At 42.0% G+C, this 19,040-nt stretch overlaps 1 protein-coding gene across 1 annotated transcript in view; it reads right to left on the bottom strand.

Annotated features, from left to right (window-relative positions):
- The window catches only part of PIGB (phosphatidylinositol glycan anchor biosynthesis class B), a 369,888-nt gene that overhangs the window by 186,188 nt on the left and 164,660 nt on the right, over positions 1-19,040 (bottom strand). The gene's annotated exons all lie outside the window — the stretch shown is intronic.

The following is a 19,040-nucleotide window of genomic DNA, read 5'->3' as shown; positions in this document are numbered from 1 at the left end:
TACTGATCTTACATGCACTAATGTATGCACATACGTATACAGCATAAATTGGAAACATCTAGCCACTAAAAGAAAAGAAAAGACAAGAAACCTACTTCCAATCATCTGAAATTCATTGAAGGATTTTAAAATGATTTTTAAAAATCCTGACCATTTTCAATTTAGAAATACAATGAAAGAAAACAAAAAATTAACTCTCTCCTATTCTGGGCTAATAGACCCTGTAGAAATGCCATATGTAATGGTATATTACTGATTCAGCTGGAATATTGTCTCCCTCTAATTGCTGCAGTCTCTAAAAGAAATGCATCCATCATTCACTCCATCTCACATACCATTTACAGATTCATCACTTTTTCCCCAAGAAAAGAACACCACTGCAAAACCATTTAAAAAGCTTCTGGCTACATGTGAAACAATATGTTGACTTTCTGCTTGCCTCTCAGCTATTTATACTTATCAAGAATGACACCTTCCTCCAAGCTACTCATTTATACACCAACAAATAACCTTACAAATCTTAATTACTGCATATCATCTCCTCCAAACTAGGCTTCACTGCACTGACCATGCATTCGCAGTCATTAGTGCCAAACTGGGAATCTCTCCCTTCTTTTCTTAAAAATCATTCCTTATTCTGATCAGAAATAAAAGCATTGATGATCTTCTAATACAAAATAAAAACACATTTCAAGTCTTTAGGAAAATGTAACTGCTATCTCTCTGGTCACATTACTTAATCTCTTCATACCCATCTCTCTGAATACCTTGCTTTGAGTCTGTTTGGATTGTGATTCTTTCAGCATGCCAGTTCTGATTTCCATTCTGTACATAAGGCACATATACATTGCATTTTGTTAGGGACTCTGTACATATTGTCATTTGCCTACTGCCTTTATACACTCAAGCCAACTGTGATATTGACTTTGTACATAATACTTGTATATATTGCAATTTGTCATTCACTCTCTATATAATACCACATGTCAATTGTGTTTTCTCCAGGTTTAGACTGAAGTAGGCCCAACGGGATCCGTACTCTAACCTGGCTAACAAATTCAAAATCCATCCATCCATCCACAACCTCTTTCTCCCATTATTGCACATGGGGTCAGGGTTTCCCTTCAAAAGTGACAACAATCTATAGCCAAGGTTTACACCACCGGGTGGCTAGCCCAAATAAAATAAATAAATTTTATACTCATAAAGCATACACATTTCCACACTTCCATTTATGTTGAACTCTAAACATCATTTCCATTGTTAAGTAGGAACAATGTGGTAACGGCTCTTTCACTGCACCATCTGTTAACTCATTCAGTCCCGAGCAGCAGGAGGTTACCTAATTCTCTTTCTACATCAGGTCTTCTAAACTAGAAAACTACTTGTTTCCTTGGAGTCTTTCCAAAATGCTCTACTAAAAACACTTCATAAAGTTTACAAAATCTGAAGAATTATGCAAGTTACCAAAAAAGTGAAACATGAAAGCTCTTTGGTAAACAGTGGGCTGCATGCTGGTTCTACTATCAAGGGTATGTCTGTAAATACTGATTTTATATTGAAGAAATATGACAGAAAAAACTGTATTTAATTTTCCCCAAATTACTGCTGTTATGGTCAAAGATTCTACCTCTCTAAGCGTGCAAAACAGATACAAGCAGTGGGAAAACTGCTTACTTCTTTGCAATGATAAATAAGACAGGATAGCATACTTTTGTTTTGTGATACTGTAGAATATATGCAAATTATGCATACAATATTTTAATAATATTTCAAAGCAACACCAGTCTACAAAGCTGTGCATGTTAGATGGCAAGTATCAGTGGCAACATTGTGCACCATAATATTTTGTATAAGATGGGACCATGTGTTCACCTGTAGGTCTCACGGCTTTTTTAACATTAATGCAGATATGACTGCTATTAATATTTTTCACAGCTGCTTAATGAACAAAACATTTATATCTCAGAATGTCTTCACATTACCCATTATATTTTAATGTCATTTTGTTTTAATATGCAAAACTTGCATACACCACCCCCAACATAACAGCATTGCTCCCCATTTTTGCATTACTAATGTACATGTGGAAAATGTCATATTTTCATAACTTTGTAAACATTCCTTAATTCCATCTCATACTTACCATTTCACTATGAATACTTAGCAAATCAAATAGGCTTGTAAATCATTGGAAGTTACTAGACTATTGGCCCTGAGGCCCTTACAAACCTAGCCAAGAATTTAGCCCATGTTCCAACAAGTCAGCACCCTGTGACACTATGATGTGAGATTAGAACTCCTACCTATCTGCTACTGCACACTCGCAGTACTTATCGCATGCGCCACAGAGTTATACATGCTTTCTTCCTTAGTTTTAAGTATACATCTGTACCAGGACTTCAGAAATTATACTTCGACATTACTGAAGAGTATACTCACTTCAGAAGTATAGGGAAGTCTCCTATAAAGAATAGTATACTCTTACAGGCTACACAGGAACACTGCTGTCTTGACAACTTCTAGAAAGGAAGGAGTTAAATAATATGTGCAGAAAGTTACTGTAAATGATATGATGTTAAATTACAGTTCTGTCTTAGCATGGGTGTGACTTAAGACTGCAACACATTTGAAAATAGCAAAAAAATACTATACCATGCAAGATACAAAATGAAGCAAACCAAAAACTGCAAAGACTAAACAGTCTTTAATTTCTCAAAAATAAATTAATAAATTAAAAAACGGGGGTATGACAAAAATATCACTGTTGTCCCGCAAAACCCAATGGGTAGACAGTGGCATCCCTTGTGAGCACATAATTGTTAATATTACAGTGACAGAGGTGGGCTTCTTAAAGTAAGTCCTTCAGGTGTACTTCATTCATCGCATCTTCTCAAATCAAAAACACGGTATGACTGTCTGCATTGGGTATGTGGCACATTATATACTGCTAACAACAGCAAATCTTTTATTGATTTTTTTTCACCTTCCTGCCTGTTGAAAAATAAACTTCTCTCTTGATCAGTCCTTCTTCACCCCTGGGTGAGAACCAATTGTGGAGCCATCATAAACACAGCCATTGGTGTGTGTTTTTTTTTTAACTTTTCCATGGCCCCAACCCTGCAAGTGGTGCCTGTCACATCAGGGGCAGCTTACACTTTCACCATATTGTGTGTGCTCTAACCCACATGCCCCCCCCCCCATCCTCAGGACAGCTACCATCAACAGCTCGGGACACCAACCTCACATCCCCCGATTTTATGCCCACTGTGAATGTGTAAGCCACTGCATGTATGGAAGCAACCACCTGCCTCTCCCTCTTCCCCTTCCTCCAGGATGGAAGTGCCAACATAAATGCTCACTCTCATCATTCACTTCCAAACTCTTCCAGCTCATCCAATGCCTGAGCAAAGTACAGTTGTGTACACTTACCATAAATGTAGATGTTCGAGTGTATTCACTGTTGCAGCCATTACATTTGGGTAATCCTGCTGGCAACCTGTCAGCAGGATTACCCAAATGTAATGACTGCAACAGTGAAACACGAAGAACATCTGGCAAATCCCAACTACCAAGATCTGACTGACCTATTTGTGCCAGGGACATGTCAGTCTGGCATTCCCTGGTTAGAAAAGAATGCTACCATTCATTCATCCCCTCCCAGGGGTCCCTGTCAGCCCATTCAATCCCCACTGAGAGGCGGTGGTATGAAGTGGGCCATCCTGCTGCTCCTAAGAGATACCACCTACCTTTTTAGAGAAATTATGGACAGGTCTACTGCTTACAAAGAAACTCTGGACAGGCTTAATACTTAATATGTAAATTAATGGGAGGACCACTATCCTCTATATAAACTGTGAATGTGCCCATCTGGTATACTGAGTGCGGTTTTAGGAAAGGTAAGATGACCCCTAGACTACAAAACTATGACAAGTCTCATTTTAGAACAACACAGTTAAGGTGCTTATACATAGTACAAGCAGAAAATGTACAATTGTGTACACTTACCATAAATGTAGATGTTCGAATGTATTCACTGTTGCAGTCATCACACTTGGGTTATCCTGCCAGGGGTAGCCCTCAGTCAGACCGAAAACCAGAGCCTTAGTATTTCTGCGTCGGTTGCTGTCGCTCCAGGACTGACGTCAGGTCGTCAGTGCTATAAAAACAAGCAGCCGACGTCATCACATCAGTTTTTCTTGCCCCAAATGTCAGGAGCCCCCAAATAGAGAGCTAAGTTATGGTGGAATAACATCACCAGTAGAAAGTAAATACCAATAGCCCTGTAATGAGTGAAGAACAGATAGAGAGAGAGACAGACAGATAGAGAGAGAGAGAGAGAGAGAAGGGGGCTGGAGGGTGGGAAACCAGGCCTGCAACAGTGAATACACTTGAACATCTACATTTATGGTAAGTATACACAACTGTACTATGTTCTTCATGTTTCACTGTTGCAGTCATCACACTTGGGTTGATTCCCAAAGCTGAAGAATGGGTGGAGGCAGTCAAGAAGAGTTGGGGCTGGCTAGCATGTCTTACAGGACTGTGGTTGCAAAGCCTGTTCTGGATTTGGAAAAAATAGGCAGGTGATAATGCTTGGTGAAGGTATGAACAGAACTCCATGTTGCAGCTTCCAGGATGTCCAAGGCTGCAGAGGTTGAAGTTGCCCTAGTGGAATGTGTTCTGACCCCCTGTGGGGGTGGTTTCCCATGGTGTTTGTAACAGAAATGTATAAAGTGTGCTATCCATTTGGCAATAGTTAGTTTTGATATGGCCTTGACCTCTGCCCCTGGTGCAAAGCTGACTCGCAACTGGTCAGACTTCCTAAAGGGCTTAGTCCTATCCAGGTAGAATCTGAGCTGTCTGTGCGCATTTAAAGAGTGAAGGATCCTTTCCCCTTTATTTTGAGGTTTAGGGAAAAAGGTGAGCAACTGAATAGATTGGTTGAGAGCCACACTGGACACCACTTTAGGCATGAAAGTTGGGTTAGTCCTGAGGGAGAGCCTGTCAGGATGAAAAATGATGAAGGGTTCCACAGCCATAACTGCTTGCAGCTCAGACACTCTTCTAGCTGAAGTGATGGCCAGAAGCAAGGCTGTTTTCCAAGAAAGGAATTTTAACTCTGCTGAAGCTGCAGGCTTAAAAGGGGATAGCGTGAGCTTTTCCAACACAAAGTTAAGGTCCCAAGCAGGGGTAGAGGCTCTTCTTGGTGGCCTTAAGTTGTTAGTCCCTCTCAGGAACTGCTTGATGAGAAGGTGTGAGAACAGAAGGAAAGGCCCCTGTGGAGTAGGTCTGCTAGGTAATCCAGGATGAGAGGTAAGGAAGGCTGTGCTGGGTCAGCTCCTTTAGTCTGGATCCAGGAACAATACCTTTTCCACTTGTCCGCATAGGCTTTTCTAGTACTGGGATGTCTGGCTTCACGTATGACATCCAGGAACTGTTTGCTTAGGCTGGCCACTGGAGGAGAAGTCAAGGAATAAGCCAGGCTACTAGGTTCAGGGTCTGAAACTGTGGATGCATGAACTCTCCCTCCTGCTGAGTCAGGAGAGTTGGAATCTGAGGAAGGTGCCATGGAGGAAACAGTGACAGACTGCGCAGTAGTGGGTACCAGTGTTGGCGTGGCCAGTTTGGGGCAATCAGGATTGCCCTTGGTCTTTCCTCCCTTATTTTGAGCAATACTCTTGTAAGAAGAGGTAGAGGGAGAAATGCATAGCTTGAGATGTTTGCCCAGTGAAAGGATAGGGCATCCACTTTCCAGGCCTTGCTGTGAGGATCCTTGGTGCAGAATTTGCTGAGCTGGTGGTTGTAAGGGGAGGTACCTCTTCGGGGTACCCCATTTCTGGGTCACAAGGCTGAAGGTGTTGTGGTTTAAATGCCACTCGTGTGGGTCTAGGAGACTTCTGCTTAAGTTGTCTGCCAGAGAGTTTTGGTTGCCTGGCAGGAACTGGGCTTGCAGGTGAATATGCATGGCTGAGGCCGTGTTCCAAAGGGTCATGGCTAGACTGCAGAGTGGGTAAGAGTGGGTTTTCCCCTGCTTATTTATTGGTTTTGATTAGTAGACGCCCTGGAGATAGTAGGGATCTAAAACCTGTCAGAGCATGCTGAACAGCTAGCATCTCTTTTTGGTTGATGTGCAGATGAATTTGATTTAGGCTCCAGTGGCCCTAAATGTACCTGCCGTCCAGGTGTGCACCCCAGGCATAATCTGATGCATCTGTGGTTAGGGTCTGGGAGGCGTGGGGTTGTGAAAATGGAAGTCCCTTGTTGTGGTTGCATGCTGCTGCCCACCAAAGAAAATCTTTCCTTAGACAAGGTATCATAGGTATAATAGTTTCCATGTCCTAAGAATGTTGACACCAAAGACTTTTTAAGTACCACTGAAGTTTCCTCATATGCAGTCCGGCATATGGAATTAGTAGAATGCAGGAGGTCATGAACCCTAGAGCTTACAGGATTTTCCCTGCAGATAACTGGGTTCTGGTGGCCAGTTGAGAGAAGTAGCCTGTCAGATAGGCTTGTTTTTCTGGCGTAAGTAATGCCATCTGGGATGCTGTGTCCAGGCTTGCTCCCAGGAATACAATTTTTTGACTGGGGACTAGTTTGGATTTCTTTTCGTTGATAGTGTACTCCAGTGAGGTTAGTAGGCCCTTTACAAATATCAGGTGCTGTAACAGCTTTTCCTGACTGTCTGCCTGAATCAGGCAGTCATCCAAGTATGGGTAAATTTGAATATTTCTTTGTCTGCAAAAAGCAAGGGCTGGAGCCAGGCATTTTGTAAAAACTCTGGGAACAGTGGATAAGCCAAAGGGAAGTGCAGAGAACTGATAATGCACAGATCCTGCCCTGAAACGTAGATATTTCCTGCAAGAGTCCCTGACTGGGATATGCAGACAGGCCTCCTTTAGGTCTAGGGTGGATAACCAGGCATCTTTGGACAGCATAGGGAGAAGCTACTGTACGGTGAGCATTTTGAATTCTGGTACCACTAGGAAGGTGTTTAGAATAGATAGATAGATCTAAGATTGGCACCAGGTGCCCTCTATTCTGGGTACCAGGAAAAATCTGGAATAGAAACCTTGGCCTATCTGTTCTGCAGGAATAGGCTGAATTGCTCTCATGGAAAGCAGGGAATGAAATTGGTTTTGTGCCTCTGCTCACTGGTTTGGAGGAGGATTTGGGAACCCTTTTAGGGTTGGCAGCTTGTGGAAATAAAATGTGTACCCCTGGGACACTATGTTGAGGACCCATCAATCGATGGTGATGGAGGCCCAGTTTTTTGCATGGGAGGCAAGTTTTCCTCCTAGGGGCATGAGCAGCTGGGCAGAGGTGAGAGGAGGAGTTGAGAAGTCATTGTGAATTCTTTCCATGGGGCTTAGCACTCTCTGTTTTAGAAGTGGAGGTACTCCATTGCTTAGATCTCTGCATACCCCAAGACTGCTGTCTGGGGGGGGTCTGCTTCCCCTAGGTCTAGTCTGAGGTGGCCTTGAGGGGACTGGAAAGGACCAATGTTTTGAACTGCAATGCCTACTGAATCTAGGAGGCTGTACTTGCAAAAAGTCTAACTGTCTGCATAGACTTAGCTTTTTCTTCCATCTTTTTTAAAACCTCTTCTGCTTTGGTGCCAAACAGATTGTCTTGCTTCAGTGGTGCATCCAATAATTTTGATTTGACATGGTCTGGCAAGGTCTGTTCCTTAAGCCAAGCATGCCTTCTAAGTACAGAACCTGTGATTGCTGCCCTGCAAGATGCTTCTAGGGCGTCAAACCCACATTGCAGGGTACGCTTACTGACTTGGCTTGCAGAATGCATAAGCTCCTGTAATTCTTTATTTTCTGCACAGTCAGTGAAGGTAGATAATTTTTGTTTAATACGTTCCATAGTATGTTGCTGGTATTTCAGCATGTGGAACTGACAATTTAATGATCTGATGGCAAGAGTTGCAGAGGTGTATATTTTTTACCCCATCTGTCTAAAGCTCGAGAATCCCTGTCCGAAGGGGTGGGATTCTTAGCTGTGGTTGCTTTTATTCCTTTAGGTCCTTGGGAGATGACCTCTGGGTCAGCAGTAGGATTTTTGAAAAGAAATTTGTGTGAGTCAGGGACTCTGTAGTACCCGTCAGGTTTCCTGGGAGCAGGAGGTAGAGTATCAGGAGTTAGACTGGACTCCATAAAGACATCATCCAGAACAGGAGGGAAAGCCAAGGGTCTGTGCTGTTGTAAGTCTAAAAATTCCCCGAGTCTCTTTTTGGACTGAGGATAATCCTGGCATTACCAATGGAAATGCTCTCTCAAGGTATGTAGGGTTTCACCAAAAGAAAAATCCTCGGTAGGAGAGGGAGAAGGAATGGATTCCTCTGCATCTGAATCCTCAAAAGCAGATAAGGGCATGTCTTCATAATCAGAAACATAAGAGTCGTCTGACTCTTGGTCAGATAAAGCTGCTGGGGACAAGTCTCTTTTCCTTTTAGCAGGGGTAGGCTGGCTTCCCCTAATCAGCATGATAAGGTGTTCTGTCATTTTAAGCATCTGAGATTGAGGCAAGGAAGTGGGTGCTTGAGTTTGGGCATTTTTTTAGGTGTAGTTCGTACTCTGGGCCTTAGAAACTCAGTAGTTTTAAAAAGAACTGACAATGTGAAAGAAGTCATCAACTTCCTGCATGAGTTAAATGAAAATAGGATAGGGGTGACAGCATGGATGCAGAAGGGGATGACAAAAGACTGAATGAACAAAAAAGGGGTAACAAAATAAGTCAGCTGTACAACAAATGTATGTTCAAGGCAACAACACCATAACTACAACAGAAATATTTGCTACACAGGATACAGAAAGAGATGCATTGTTACTTCTCTACAATATGCTTAGGAGAGACAAGGTTCAATAAAAGTGGAGAACATATTACATAATGTTGGAAAGAAGAAGGCAGGAAGGCTTCATGTCTGACTACACTATTCAGGCTAAATGAAGCAGGAAAAAGAGAAATTGGCCTGCTTAGAGACAGAATCAGGGAATGTGTAAACAGGAAAAAAAAACACAAATGTGAGGGGCAGTACTTATCTTGGGTGTGCACAAAGTCAGGTTTATAATGACTGAAATGTGAAAGAAGCACTTGCAGAAGCCAGGCTTGAGAACAAGGTGGAACATTAAAAAGGAAAATGAATGACCCTGTACTATTTGTGAACCCAAGAAAGTGGTAGGAAGGGTTACTAGACTAGTGGTTTGAAAAAGTAGCAAGGTGGCCTTCAGTCTCTTGCAATGATCCATGAGAATTGATATGGAAAGGAAGGAAGAGCAGATGACGGGGAGGGACTGTGAGGACATTAGAAAAAGAGTAAGGAGAGACATGGCATCTGGTATATTGAGTGTGGTTTAAACTAAAACTAAATTAAAAATAATATATATATATATATCAGCACAGGAAGAAAAAATCAAAAGATATGCAAATAAATATAAAGGAAAAGTACAAAATAAGCAATTTATCGTTGACGCAAAAAAGTTTTATAGAGAACTGGGAAACAAGGCAAAAAAAAAAAACCACCACCAAAAAAAAAAAAAAAAGAAGAAATAAGATACATTTTGGAGAAATATTTATGAAGACCCTGTGGAACATAACAAAGATACTAAATGGACAGAAGAAGTAAAAGAAAGAATATGTTAAAATGTACAGGATATGAAATGGGATGAAGTAACGGCCAGAGGGAGAAACAAAGTTAAGAAAAGCTAATAATTGGAAAACCCCAGGCCCAGATGCAGTACCTAACTTCTGGTTAAAAATATTAACATCTTTACATGAAGATTAAGCCATGAGAAAGAACAATTTATATGCATACCTTGAATAGACACCAGCCTGGCTAACAGGAAAAACAATGTTCCTACTAAAGAGTGAACCTGCACACTATCCTAAAAACTACAGCTCAATAACTTGCCTTCCAGTGACGTATAAACTATACACTGGAATTGATGCCGACAGAGTTTATACTCATTTAGAAGAAAACTCAATCACAGCAATAGAACAAAAGGTTAATAAAAGAAAGTCATATGGAACAAAGGATCATTTGATGTTAAATAAAGTCATAATGGAGAAGTGTAAAAGGGGGAAGAATCTAAGTATGACATGGATAGAATATAAAAAAGCATTTGACAGTATCCCACATTCATGTATAAAAGAGTGCTTAAAAACGTATAAGATACACCCTACACTGATCGATTACATTACAGCGACCATGAAACAGTGGCAAACCACTCTGCAGTTAAGCCATGACAAAGAACAAATTATTATTCCAGGGATAACAATTCAAAGGGGGATATTCCAGTGTGACTCTCTTTCACTGCTGCTCTTTTGTCTTGCCCTTAACCCATTAGGCTGTCTACTTAATAGATTAGGTCATGGCTATAATTTGGCTCCCAGAAAACAAAGAAGTGTAAAGACTTATCTTCTTTTTGCAGATGATTTAAAACTGTATAGTTCATCAGATGAGGAACTGAAAGCATAATTGCAAGTGGTCAGAACTTTTTCAGATGATATAAGAATGTCATTTGGTCTTGATAAATGTGCAAAAGCAACCTTTATAAAGCATGAAAGCTGCAGCACCAAGAAAATAACAGTTTGGGACAAGAATGCGATATAAAGGAACTTGAGCAAGAGAGGGTGTACAATTATTTGGGAATTGATAGATCAACAACAAAACATGAACAGATGTGAATAAAACTCAGTAAGGAACATTTTAGAAGGCTTAATTTAATACTAAAAACAGCACTGATATCTAGGAACAAAGTTCAGGCTATAAACCAATTTGTTCTTCCTGTCCTAACTTACAGTTTTGGAGTGACTGACTGGCCCTAAAAGGTGTTGGATACTTTGGAAAAGAAAACAAGAAGGATGCTTCATGCTCCCCAAATGATTTATAAAAATCAGTGCATACCAATACTATACATTCCCCGTTCTGAAGGAGGTATGGCCCTCCTTGAAATTGATTACATGTATAGATCTGTGATACTGGGACTGCATACATATCTGCTGACCTCAGAAGACCCAAATGTAGTGAAAGTTTTGAAACAAGAGGAGAATAAGTCTAAGATGACTTCCCTGCTTAAATAAGCAGAAGCATATCAGTGTCAAGCAGGAATGGAAATTAAACCAGAAGTAGATAAAAATCAGGAAGCAACTGAATGTGTCAAAAACAAAAGAAAGAATATAAGGTGAAGGACCAGATTAGAAGGCAAGAAATGTGGAAAATGCATAAATACAGTTGCAAGTATAGGAACTCTTGGAACAACCTCATGTTGATTGGGATCGAACACAGGAATGGTTAAGGAGAGGCAAATTTAAACCAAAAGATGAAAGGGTAGTATTGAAGGCTCAAGATAGTGGACTACGTACATGTTGGTTTACAAACATGGGTGCTGGAAACATAGATCCAGGGGGAGGGGGAGCCCCCACTTTTACAGCTGCAAGACCTGTCGGGAAAAATTAATGAAGTGGAAGTTAAACTAACTAAACTAGTTGTTCTTGTTCTGTTATTGCTCTGTTACAGGAGATATGCTGCCGCTGTTCTATTGGTGCTGCCAGAGTCATACCGGGAAGGAGAGTTTTGTTCTTTTATTTGTATGAGTTATGCTGCTCCCGTGTGTGTGTGTGTGTGTGTGTGTGTGTGTGTGTGTGTGTGTGTGTGTGTGTGTGTGTGTGTGTGTGTGTGTGTGTGTATGTGTGTGTGTGTGTGTGTGTGTGTGTGTGTGTGTGTGTGTGTCTGTGTGTGTATAAAATACCCCACTTAGGTATATCTGGTGGTTAGTGTTACTCAGGCCCAAACAAGATTGTGATTCAGGGAGTTGAGTCTATAAGCTCTCCACTATAAAGATTTTTGCAGAATATTTGGCTCACACTTTTGGTCTGTTCCTCTTAAAATGTGTCTTTTTCTGGCAAATCAGTGAGAAAGTACAGTTTTGTACCTACCATAAATGTAGATGTTCGAGGATCCACATTGCTGCAGTCCTAACTATTGGGTAGTCCGCTGTCCAGTCGGCCCGAATACCAAAGTATATGGCTGACGTCGGTCAGGGCGCATTAGACTGACGTCAGTACGTCAGGGTACTAATGCGCATGACCGACGTCATATCCTCAGTCTTTTCTTGCCCCAGATGTCAGAAGACCCTGAAAAGATAAGGCCAAAAACCAAAAATTCCCAACATACCTGCACCAAAATATATATATATATATACAAAATATACAAAAGTAGCAGAATATAACCTCACCTACACAACCACCCCTAAACACAGAGGGGAAGGAGGGAGGGTAAATTGGACTGCAGCAATGTGGATCCTCGAACATCTACATTTATGGTAGGTACAAAACTGTACTATGTTCTTCATTCCACATTGCTGCAGTCCTAACTATTGGGTAGAATCCCAAAGCAGAGGTAAGGGAGGCTGGCAAATCATAAGGAAGCAGGAACTGACAACATGCCCTGCAAAATAGCTGTGGCAAAACCAGCCCTAGACTTAGAGTAGAGAGGAAGGTGATAATGCTTAGAGAAAGTATGCACTGAACTCCAAGTAGCTGCCTCCAAAATATCCTTAGTTGCCACCCCCCTCAGAAATGCTGTTGAAGTGGCAGTAGCCCTAGTGGAATGAGGCCTAATCCCAGCTGGAATCTCCTTGCCATGATGGGAATAACAAAATGAAATGCAACACCCAATCCATCTAGAAATAGTTTGTTTTGACACAGGCTTGCCCTGAGAACTCAAAGCAAAAGAAACAAACAACTGCTGAGACTGCCGAAAATCCTTAGTCCTGCTCAAATAATAACGCAATTGCCTGTGTACATCTAAAGTGTGCAAAATCTTTTCCCCTTTATTTTGGGGATCTGCATAAAATGTAGGCAAATGAATAGTTTGGTTTAAAGCCACACTAGAAACCACTTTAGGCATAAAGGAAGGATTAGTACGTAATGATACCCTATCCTTATGAAAAATCAAAAAAGGCTCAACCGCCATAAGGGCCTGTAACTCAGAAACCCTTCTTGCAGAAGTAATGGCCAACAAAAAGCAGTCTTCCATGACAAGTATTTCAGTTCAGCAGTAGCTGCAGGCTCAAAAGGTTGTAGAGTAAGTTTCTCCAACACAAAATTGAGATCCCAAGCAGGAGTAGGAGCTCATTGGGGGTCTTATATTCTTTGCCCCTCTAAGAAATTGCTTGAACAAAGGATGTAGAAAACAATGGTGGGTCACAATCATAGTGAGCTGAAATTGCTGCAGCATGAATCTTAATGGAAGAGAAAGACAAACCTTTGTCCAATAACTCAGTAAGATATTGAAGAGCCACACTCAAATTAGGCTCTGAAATCTCCAAATTCTTTGCTGCAGTCCAAAATAAAAATCTCTTCCATTTTTCTGCGTACACTTTCCTTGTACTAGGTCTTCTGGCTTCCATAATCACATTTAAAACTTGTTGAGGAAGTTGAGACCTGCTGTCTTTCAAAACAGAATATGCCAGGCTGTTAGATGAAGAGAGCGAAGCTTGACATTGAGCAGACGACCGTCCTTCTGAGACAACAGATGTGGAATCAAGGGTAAAGGCCATGGAGGCTTCTTTACCAGACTCCTCAGTAATGGGTACCAGTGCTGTCGAGGCCAATCTGGAGCTATTAAAATCATCCTTGGCTTGTCTTGTCTGACCTTTAAAAGCACCTTTGGAAGAAGAGGCAGAGGTGGAAACGCATACACATGAAGATTTTTCCAACTGAAAGAAAGAGCATCCACTTTCCAAGCTGTGTGATGAAACCTCTTTGTGCAAAACTTTGGCAGCTGGTGGTTTAGTGGAGAAGCGAACAGATCTATGTCTGGAGTTCCCCAGGACACTGTCAACCTTTGAAATACATGAAGATCCAGTTTCCACGTGGGGATCCATGATTTGTCTGCTTAACACATCTGCTAAGGAGTTCTGTGCTCCGGCAGAAACCTTGCCTGAAGAGTTAGTTGCAAGCTGAGCGCAGTCTCCCATAAAATCATTGCTTGCCTGCACAATGGGTAAGAATGTGTTCCCCTTGTTTGTTGATGTACCACATGACAGTTGTGTTGTCTGTTAGAACCAACACCTGCCCTGGAAGAAGTAACTCCTTGAAAGCCATCAATGCAAACTGGACTGCTAACATCTCCTTCATGTTGATATGTAGATGCTGTAGTCTGGCAGGCCACTTGTCTTGTATCCACTTTCCATTTAGATGAGCTCCCAAGCAATGTCTGAGGCATCTGTCGTTAGAATTTGACACGCCACTGGCCGGGCCACAGAGAGGCCCTTGTTTAGGTGACATTCCTGAGCCCACCACAAAATTCCTTTTGAATGCAAGGTATTATTTGAATGACAGTGTCCAAATCCTGGCAGTGCTGTGTCCATACATTTTGAGATACCATTGTAGCTTCCTCATATGCAGTTTGGCATTGGGAAGCACCAGAATACAAGATGCCATGAACCCTAAGGCTTGAAGGACTGTCCTTGCAGTCAGCCCGGACTGAAGAGATAGTTGATGGAAGTAACTGGATAGATTCTTTTGTTTGTCCGGGGTTAAAAAGGCCATCTGGGCTGCTGTATTCAGTCTCACACCCAGAAAGCACATGTCTTGAGAGGGTACTAGACTGGACTTTATTTCGTTCACAGAATACCCTAGGCATCTTAGCACTGCTATGACATATTCCAAATGCTGTAAAGGGTCTTCCTTTTCTTGAGCCAGAATCAGGCAATCGTCCAAGTAAGGATAGATTTGAATTCCTTTTAGCCTGAAGTAAGCTATCACTGGAGCCAGAACCTTTGTGAATACTCTGGGCGCAGTAGATAAGCCAAAGGGCAATGCAGAGAACTGATAATGAGAATTTCCAGCTCGAAAACGCAGATACTTTCTGCAACTTAGTCTTATAGGCACATGAAGGTAAGCTTCCTTGAGATCTAAAGTTACCATCCAGTGATCTTTGCCCAGCAGAGGTAAAAGCTGTTGTAACGTCAACATTTTGAACTTGGGAATGTCCAGATAAGTGTTGAGGATAGATAAATCCAAAATTGGTCTCCACGTGTTCCCCTTCTTTGGTACTAGGAACAGGCGAGAATAAAATCCTAGGCCCCTTTCTGGCACAGGAACCGGCTGAATGGCCCCTATTTGGAGTAACTGAGAAATTTGCTTGTGAGCCTCTTGTCGTTGTAGAGGAGGAATGTCTGGCATGCCTTTGAAAGGAGGCAAGGTATGGAAATAAAACCTGTAACCGTGGTGAATGATATCCAGAACCCATCTGTCTTGGGTAATTAAATCCCAATTTTCTTTGAAAAGAGACAGTCTTCCTCCCAACGGTGCTGCCAGGCGAGAATGAACTGGCAGCTGAAAAGGCAGGTCATTGGGTCTGCTTACGAAAGGACTGACCCCTGCCCTCACCAGAAGTCTGAGCAGGGGAACTCCTGTTCTAGGCCTAAAAGAACCCTGAGCTCTGCCCCTACCACGTCTAGACCTACCCCTAGACTGGGAATCATAAGCAGGATAAGTCCATCCCTTAGCAGGCCAATTTCTACTAAACTTGGAGGCTGCACCTGCAAGAAATCTTTAACAGTTTGCATAGACTTAGCCTTGTCCTCCATTTTCTTCAAAACTGCTTCTACAGGCGAACCAAACAACACATCAGACTGCAAGGAGCATCCAAAATCCGTGTCTTAACATGCTCAGCTAAATTCTGATCTCTCAACCAGGCGTGCCTACGAAGAACAGAACCAGTGGCAGCCACCCTGGAGGAGGCCTGCACAGCATCAAAACCACATTGCAAGGAATGTTTACCCACCTGTTCAGACACATGAACTAAATCCTGCAACTGTTTACACTCAATGCCTTCCGCCAGAGCATCCACCTTAGATTTCAACTGTGCAAGAAGATAATTCTGATATTTTAACATGTGAAACTGACAATTCAACGCCCTCATGGCTAAAGTGGAAGAAGTATACACTTTCTTTCCCCATCTATCCAAAGCCCTTGCCTCTTTATCAGGAGGGACAGGATTTTTAACAACTGAGGCCTTCACACCTTTAGGCCCCTGAAAGACAGTTTCCGGGTCTGCCCTAGGACTCTTAAAAAGATACTTATGAGCTTCAGGCACCCTATAATACCTATCCGGTTTAACTGGGGCAGGAGGCAAAGAATCAGGATTCAAGGAAGCCTCTGCAAAAACATCTTCCACCACATTCAAAACAGGAGGTATAGCTAAAGGCCTATGCTGGGGTAAAACAAGAATTCCCTAAGCCTTTTCCTGGAATCAGAGAAATCTTGACCTTCCCATTTAAAATGCTCCCTCATGGAATGCAGAGTCTCTGAAAATGAAAAATCCTCAGGAGGGGAAGCTGAAGGAGTAGAATCATCCACATCAGAATCAGAATAAGGAGGGTACTCCTGCAAGTCTTCAGCCGAAGACTCAGAAGCCTCCGAGCATTGCTCAAAACTCTCAAACTCAGGTTCCACCCTAGGCCTCTTATCAGGAGGGGGCATAGAACCCCTTATCATAGTAATCAAATCCTCTGCCATTTTAAGCATATGTTTCTTAGGCAAAGACCCTGAAGCACTAGGAGAAACCCCCACTGAGGCAAAACTCGGCCTGCCCCTCAAAGTAGCCTTGGAAACAGAAGGGGAGGCTCTGACCACCTTAGGAAGAGAGGGAAGAACAGCCACCTGAGAAGCCCCCTCAGCCTGGCCTACTTCCTGAGAGGATACATCCTGTAACAGTAAAGTCTCACCCTGAGACTCCAAAGAAACACCTGGCAAAACCTCCGGCTCCACTGAGCCCTCTAAAGAACCGACGTCTGGGACTGTCGGTTCTTCCACTCTAGGCTTTGCTGTTTTGTCCTTGCGTTTTTTAGCGAAGCCGGCCGGAGCATCCGGCGGCATTTTATAATTACAACGCTTCCCAAACACTAACCTGGCACAGTCTAACCTTCTCTTAATAGTGCGTTTGTTAAATCTAGCACAAGAGCGGCATCCAACAACGTCGTGCTCAGGCCCTAAACAAGGTATACACAAAGTATGGTAATCCCTATGAGGTATCTGTTTCCCACAAGAAATACAGTTATTTACTTTTTCTGACATCCGGTTAAATACTGAGGCAAGAAGAAACCAAAATATTCCCCAACGGGGTACTTAGCCAACTTTGATTCGGTCTGAAACTCTGGCTTCAGAAACTTTCAGAACGCCAACCTGCACTCGCAAAATTGCTTCTGCATCGGACCATGCGGCAAAAGACAGAGGATATGGCGTGGGTCATGCGCATTAGTACCCTGACGTACTGACGTCAGTCTAATGCGCCCTGACCGACGTCAGCCATATACTTTGGTATTCGGGCCGACTGGACAGCGGACTACCCAATAGTTAGGACTGCAGCAATGTGGAATGAAGAACATCTGAATTCATTAAATAATGATAGCTCTTTAAGTTCCAGTCTTCCTATCTTTCAGGAAACACATGGTAACACAAAACACTTTATTTTATCAACTTTCTAAGATTATACAAGCAATATTTCAAATGCGTCACAGGTTTTGGGCCTTTGCTCCCCCAAATAAATTTTTGCTTTTTCCAGACGTCTTGTGCTGTGAAGTTGAGAGACTTAGTTGATCGTCAAGTGGATTTTACAAGGAGTTCAGAGCTTCAGGGGAAGAGAAGTTTAATGCTGATTATGCTAAGCTGTTTGCATTGTTCGTAGCACAACAGGTAGTATACTTGCTTTTGATGCAGAAGGCTGTGGGTTCTACTCCCACAGTATGCAGATGGATCACTGATGCTGTACTATGTTGTACTTTAATGGGAGTGGATGCTGCAGTCCTACGAATGTCCTCCTTTGGAGGGGTTACCTAGTAACTATGAACCCATTACCAGTTTGCCATCCATTCCTCATTGCAAAATTACTAGCTTATCATTTTTTAATGTAGCATAGGCAATTTATCCTTCAAGGGCAACAGGCACTTTATTTGCAGATGAAACAATGAAGTATAAAGTTGTTTGTTAGCAGCAACCCCTTCATTAGTTACAGATCATTTTAATGTGGAATTATTTAGATGACTTACTTCTGCAGAGATTTTGTATACTTACTGATATTGGTGGATTGTAATAACAGAAGTTTGAGTGGCGTTTTATGGTTGATATTTTCTGAAATGGGTAGTTTTATCATTATTGGTTCATACATTTTGTTTCATTGTTTACTAGAAGACAGTTCCAAACTACAAACCCATGCAACTGGAATACCCACAGAGATACCTTACTAAAAGGATACAAGTCTTAAACAATAGGTCTTGCATGGACCACCTCAAAGATTTATCACTATACTCAGTATCCTACAGAGTGCTTAGAGGTGATGTGTCTGGCATACAAGGCATCCTCCGACCTAATACAGATGGGCCTACTGAACATCAGAAAGTCAAATGGCATCAGAAATAGTCCAGGTATCTAAATTGAATGTTGTGGAGAGATGGATATATATCCAGAAGAGACTATCCATTCAAGTAAAACAAAGCTCATCCCTGTCCATATTCAAATGCAACTTGGATCTAAGGATGGGTAATACAAAATGTACTCCAGGATTGACCCTTGTGCCACTAATGGATAGATGCAGTTCCTAAATGCTGCATCCCTTACATGGGTCCCCTCAAATTATCTATAGTATAATCACATTTATTCACACTAGGGCTAATATACAATTATCAGCCATGGGATAGGTAAGACCAATCAGGAAATGGAAATTGGCTAAGCTTAAAATGTTCTCCAAGTGAACCTATGTTGTGGTAGTAAATAGTTTTAAAAAATTGCCCTTTTTAGATCACTAAGTGCCCCTGTCACCCACCGCCCCCCAGTCTTTAACAACTTCCAGCCCCTCTGTTTTCAAAGTCCATTGAACGTGTGGGTGAAACAGACAAATGCAGGTTTTGTAAAACAGAATTGGAAACAGTTGAACATCTTGTTGCTGGTTGTGATAAACTAATGGCAGAAGGACTGTATATTGAAAGGCATAATAATGTAGCAAGATTGTTGCATTGACG

This window comes from Protopterus annectens, chromosome 7.part1, assembly GCF_019279795.1.
Source record: "Protopterus annectens isolate FY-2018-M chromosome 7.part1, PAN1.0, whole genome shotgun sequence".
Classification (NCBI taxonomy): domain Eukaryota; kingdom Metazoa; phylum Chordata; order Ceratodontiformes; family Protopteridae; genus Protopterus; species Protopterus annectens.
This window is presented reverse-complemented; position numbering and strand designations above follow the sequence as displayed.